A 6,568-nucleotide genomic window follows, 5' to 3' on the forward strand; every position below is an offset into this window, starting at 1 on the left:
CTCTGCTTATTTTTTAATGAGATTTTTTTTTTTGGTGTTATGTAGTATGCGTTCCTTATAGATTTTGGATATTAACTCCTTACCAGATACATATTGGCAAATATCTTATCTCAATCAATAAGATGTCTTTTCATTTTGTTGATGGTTTCCTTCACTGTGCAAAAGTTTTTAGCTTGATGTAATCCAATTTGTATATTTTTTGTTTTTCTTACCTAGGGAGACATATCTAAAGAAATGCTACTAACAGCAATGTCAGAGAGTTTACTGCCTATGTTTTCTTCTTGGAGTTTTATGGTTCAGATCTTACATGTAAATTTATTCTTTTTGGATTTATTCTTGTATATGGTGTAAGAAATTGATCCAGTTTCATTCTTTTGCATGTATGTGTCCAATTTTCCCACCATCATTTGTTGATGAGGTTGCCTTTACCCCATTGTATATTCTTGCCTACTTTGTCATAGGTTAATTGACCACATAGGCATGAGTTTATTTCGGGCTCTCTATTCTGTTCCATAGATCTATGTGTCTGTTTTTATGCCAGTATCATGCTGTTTTGATTATGGTGGCCTTGTAGTATAGTGTGATATCAGGTAGCATTATACTACTAACTTTCTTTTTCTTTCTCGAAGTCGTTTTGTTTATTTGATGTCCTTCGTGATTCCATGTACATTTTAGGAGGATTTGTTCCAGTTCTATGAAAAATGCCATTGGTATTTTGACAGATATTGCACTCGATCTGTAGACTACTTGCAGTAGTATCCCCTTCCTTAAAAATTGTTTGTCAAAGACAAACACTAATTTTAAAAGTCTTCTCTAAATTAGTAAAAGCCTTAGCAATCTGAACAAATAAACTGAACTTATTCAACAATTATAAATTAGTGGGTTTTTACTTTATTTTATGTCTCATGGGTGAAATTTTTAAATGAAAATATCAAATCTCTGGTTGTCTGTCTATATATGTGTATGTATGTTTACCTCTGGAGGATACTAGAATTGGTTTATAAAGAGTTCTGTTAAATTGGCTTACAGGGATTAAGTGCTTATATAAAAAGCCTCAAAAATATAATAGAAACTAACCCAAATGCTTTTACATGATCATAAGACCTGGGAAAGTATTTGATATTAAAGCTAGTTAGAGTTTGGTTTGGTTAAATAGGCAGTCTTTAGAGTTATCAGATTTAAATATAATGCTTTTGTTCTACCTAGGTTTATTAGTCAATTAAGTTTATGAGATCTCTGTTGCAAAATTTGTCAGCCAGAAAAATAACTCAGTATGATGCAATTTTCATGAGTAATTGAAACATGATTATTAACAACTAATAAATTAAATAAATGTAAGTAAGATAAAATATTTTTTAAGGTAAACTCTTTAGCAATAATTATACTTATGCTTGCAAAAATATATGGCTTCCCAAACCTCTTTGGTTACTTGAAACTTTAAAATTTTGCTAGCTAAATTAAAGGATGGATGATCATTGAATATCTAGATTATTTTCAAATAAGATAAAATACTAAAACATTAATTGTTAAATAAATCTAAGTTCACTTATTTTGACTTTTTATTATAGGTAAACTAAAAGATAAATTTAGATCTATTAATGAACATGTAATTAAAACTAATTAGAACAATAAGAGAAACAAACAATGTTGAATACAAGGAAATAATAAGTTTTCAGTAAAAGAAAGTATAAGGTATGAAATGCATGTTTTGAGGACATTAAAAGAAAGTAGTTTATCCTAAAGTAAGCTGGCTATTTCTAAATGGGTAAGAGAACAAGAGATATCTTAAAATGGGCTAATAATGTTGTAAAAGGTTGGTGAAAAGGAACCTTAAGAAAGAATATGTTATGTGTAGTCAAGCTAAATAAGAATAAAATGAATTTAAGGAATTTCAATATCAAAAGTAAGTCGATGCAAGATTAGTTTGATTCTTTCTCTGTTAAAAGGACAAAATTTTTCAGTATAATTGGTATGCTATGAATAAGAGATTATAAAGGAAAGCAAAGAATTTGTGTTTTATTAAAATGATTTCCCATGCTCTGTATCAGGGTGTTGGTTCCTTTATTAACCACATCTTCTTAATACTAAGAACTAAATTTTGCTTACAACTATTTAACTTTCCATATTTGTCTGCGAAGTCTTTCATTGTCACCATTATTAAATGGATAACTAAATAGTACGTTACAGTGACCTATGGTGCTATTTGACCAAGTGCTTTAAATGTTTGATATTTTTCGATAAACTTTCCAAATTTCAGAAATACATGAGTCTTGTTCTGAATCTGAAAATAACTTTCAGATTTTTAAGAAAGATACCTGAAACATTTGAAAGGTTCTCTTTCTCTCTCACATATAAACAAACTAGGGATATTTGCTATGCTAAAGTTACATGGGAAGCATTGTCAAATACTAAAGAATAATTTTGCTGTATTTGTGTGCATGTGGTATTGTTACTACAATACATATTCTAGAAATTATATAAAACTTCTAAAAATCTAAAAATGCCCCGATATAGTGTTATCATAAAATACTCTATATTGCAGAGAAAAGCAAATTTCTTTGTCAAGTACATTGTAATCAGATCTTTAACTATGTATGACACGTTAAGTCTCTTCATTTACAGTATCATGGTCTTACTCTGATTACAACTCTGTTTCATGCTCAGAGAGGTTCATGGAGAGGACTCTGACACTTTAAAATACAGATTTCTGATAAACTTCCAGATCATAACATTGAACTGGGTGAGAATTTGTAGAACTCTAAGGAAAAACTGGATTCATAAAACTGCCAACAAAAAGATCAAGATGAACAATTAATAACATGGGACTGAATGAATTGAGGATAATTATAATTTTTAACTTTCTTTAAAACAATGCTGGTTCTTTTTTTATTTTTATTTTCCTAGATATAAGGATATTTTTTTTTCCTAAGCTACCTATGACCTACAGCAATTTGATAAATTATGTCTTTGTAAGCAGAATTAAAACATTTATCTTTCTTCTCTACTTGATCCCTCTAGAAATCAGAAATTTTCAATGAGTATTCTTATTTTCATGGCAATATTGTTATTTGCCTAACTTCAAAAGGAATCTGTTCTCCTTGTAACAGGACACAATTGGGAGAATTGGTTATATAACCAAGGCTTTCACTGGAATGTCATATTTGAAAGAAATATGCATAGACTCAGTTATAATGTAACCGGACAACTTTAAGAACTTTATGAAACTAAGATTGATTTACGGAAGCCAATAAAACCCTTGGAAATATCAGCCTGGTACCTGACTCACAGGATTCTCAGCAGCTTTACCAGGTGAGTAAACAAGATCACTTTCTGGCAGTTGTGACCTCAAGATATTTTGGGGACTTCGGAATAGAGGAACTCACCCAAATCTATAGATGTTGCAGGCAGAGTCTAATGACAAGTTGTTGCCTTAGCTTTTCTGGCCTTGAGAGACCTGTTGAAGTACAATCTGAAGATACCTTATGAAAAATCTTAGCAGAGCAGAGTTATATGTATAATTACAATTCTTGTTGCTCCTATGTAATTAACAGACCAAGTTGATTGAAACTAGACTTATTTTGCAAACAAATTTTTCTTAATTTGGCTATCTTTGGTAAAAATTAGGGTGATTTTAGAGAGAAAAATTATGTTTAATAATACACCTTTGTAGGTGTTAGATTCTAGTGCTATTCATTGTTTTTTTGAGGCTTTGTTTTTTACCTGTAAACTGGACTGGATCCTGACTTTTTCTAGTTTCTTCCAATATCTGATTTTTCTCCCTATTCCTTGAGAACAAAATCATTAAGAACAAAAACTGCCCTTTTTTTTTTCATAGCCATCCAAGCTAAAATGGGACAGTTTGATATAAGCTTTAGAGAAATCATCACAGCAGTTAAACATGGGCAATCTTTGTGCCTGTTGCAGAAAAATCACCAGAGACATTTAAACTGCAAACCAGGAGAATCTGTCAGATTGCCAATTCCTGCCTTTACTCCAACTGAAACAGTTCCAAGTCTGACACCTAGAAATCTTTTTGACTAGCTGACTTCAAAACTCAGAAACTGGGATTATAGTCAGATTCACTTATTAACCATGTTTTTCTTTTGTTTTCATAGAGATACCACTTACTAAGTACCTAATTGCTTGCACCTAGGTCCCCAGCTTTGGATACCCACCTGTATCATTGCCTCCTGAAATGAGACACAGCTATTTAACTGGATTGACCTATTCTCAAGACTGAGACTGGTTTCCGTAACTGATATATAATAATAATGTCTTAATGAAATTTTTCCTAATGTTTCAGCCCAAATTTTCAAGTTGGCAACAACATCCAGCTGGCTAAAAGATTCATTTATGACGAACATGTCTCTAATCTATTTCTCCCCTTTGAGACAGGAAGGCATTGCTACCTTGACATGAGAGGATGCTAATGCTTGCTTGTTTGATCTATAATGTTTTCTAAGGAAAAGTCTTGATCAAAAGGGAAAGGAGGAAATAATGAAGAAACAAAAAAGAGTTGCTATAGCCAAGGTAATAAAATTACTTAAATTAGAATGGGCTGAAACATGAGGAAGAGATGTTATTTTACTTTAACTAGGACTTAAACATTTAAATTTTTCAGTCATGAGTCAATGCCTGGAGTTATATATAAATCCTGTAGATGAATTTCTGAAGAACTTAGGAAAGAATGTTCATGAGAAAAACTTAGGAAAGAATGTCTACATATTTAGACCACCTGACATCCATTATCCAGGCCACCCAACATCTGAAAGATTCCCATCTTGGAACAAACCAGAGGCTAAGAATGCAGGACTGATCTTCTCAAGAATGTACTTTATAACAATAAGAATTTTCAACTTTACTCTTTTCTTCGGGACATTCTGGATGTTACCTGGTAGTTTTTCCAAATTTGCAAATCTGAAGATGATTGAATAAAACTTTGCCATTTAATTCTAGTGAAACCTCCTGATTTGTTTACACTAAGTCAACAAAGGAAAGTAGAGAAAAAAATTAATTTATAGAATCCTCAAAATTTTTCACAACTGTAAGAGGTACCTCAGGAATTAGAGGTGAAAGGAGGATAGGGCAAGATGTTTGAAAATAATAGGGAATAGAGAAGAGCTGCAAGACTCAAGAGTTCTACCTAGGAAAGTATAAAACATCGTGAAAAATGTTAAAGAGCTAAGTAACTTGAAATTGCAATTAGGTACGAGAAAGAAACAAAAATCAGAAAGGAAGAAGCAAAATTGTCTCGGTTAGCAGATGACATGACAATATATATATAAATATATATATTATGTACACACATACAGAAAACCCTGAAGAACCCACACACAAAAAAACTATTAGAACTAATAAAAAAATTCAACGAAGTTGTAGGATACAAAAATCAACATACAAAAATCAGTTGGGTTTTTATACACTCTCGTTTTCTTTTTAAAATACAAAATTTATTGGATTTGACACACTTAAAGGCATTCTTTTCCAAGTCTCAAAACAAGTTCTTAGAAAACCATGAGTAATGTGAGATGATGTGATTTTTCTATTAGCAACTATCAAGTTAAATATGATTTGTGATCTTGCAACAAAAAATAGAATAAATCTAAAGACAGTGGTCCAGTGGTCTAAACTTGTAGATTACAGCTTCATAGAGAGCACTGCATTTTACTACAGGCACATGATGTGAAATCATTAAAGATTTTGACCAAATCCTCACACTCGTGGTCTGTGTTCCTCTGCTCATCAACACCAGTGGATTCTAGAAGAAAAGAACTTTTGAAAGCTATTTGTATCTTTAGGGATTTTCTTGTTTAAACATCAATAGGCATAATCATTCTTTTCATGAATATAAAAGATAATGAATACCATCGACCTCATGAAATAACGACAATTATGGTATTACTTACACGATATGAATTTAAATTTATTTTAAACCTACTATACACAAATAACATTTAAAATGCTGTAAAATCCTTTCCCAGAACCAAAATATTATTAAAACAAAGATCTCATCCCTGGTCTCACAGGAGAAGACCATATTTTAACTAACTAGAAACAAAATATAAATGTACTTCTGTTTTCGTAGATTTGAGAAGCTTAGGTTGAAATATTGTTTTTGATAGGAAGCAGGTTATTTTCCTCATCTTAAAGTCCCCTTTGTAATTCTTGGTACCACTATTCTTTCATTCTCCCAGGCTCAAAACTTTGAGAGGAGTTGGTTTGTTTTGATTTTGTAACATTTCCTCTCCTTACTTATTTACTGTGCCAATCCAAATCCTTGCTCTTAGATCATAGTAATGGCCACGTGAGCCATTCTCAGCCCAGCTAAGCACACAGGTTGACTTTCTCAAGAAGCAAGTTCCTATGAGTCGTGAAGCCAGGATCCAACCCCTGGCTCTCTGACCACCTGTCTGCAGCCAGCTCTTGCAGTCACGTCCTGCTGCCTCCAGCTGCAGCCTCCATTCCCGTCTCTTCCTCCTTCAATTCACCCAGACTGAACTTTCTAGTGCCTTGCATCCACCTGTCATTTTCCTGCTCCAGCACAGCAGGAACTCTTGCATCCAAATTC

General features: G+C 32.4%; 1 long non-coding RNA gene across 2 annotated transcripts in view; it reads left to right on the plus strand.

Moving 5' to 3' along the window:
- The window catches only part of LOC107511585, a 40,647-nt gene extending 34,938 nt beyond the window's left edge, over positions 1–5,709 (plus strand). The window contains exons 4-5 of one of the 2 annotated variants that reach the window (XR_001597108.2): positions 3,108–3,309; positions 4,154–5,709. This is a non-coding gene — a long non-coding RNA (uncharacterized LOC107511585). Of the gene's footprint in view, positions 1–3,107; positions 3,310–3,924 lie in introns of both variants that reach the window. The other variant, XR_004955522.1, reaches the window with a different exon arrangement.
- Positions 5,710–6,568: the final 859 nt, after the last annotated feature.

Source organism: Rousettus aegyptiacus, unplaced genomic scaffold, assembly GCF_014176215.1.
Source record: "Rousettus aegyptiacus isolate mRouAeg1 unplaced genomic scaffold, mRouAeg1.p scaffold_m13_p_1, whole genome shotgun sequence".
NCBI classification, from domain to species: Eukaryota; Metazoa; Chordata; class Mammalia; order Chiroptera; family Pteropodidae; genus Rousettus; species Rousettus aegyptiacus.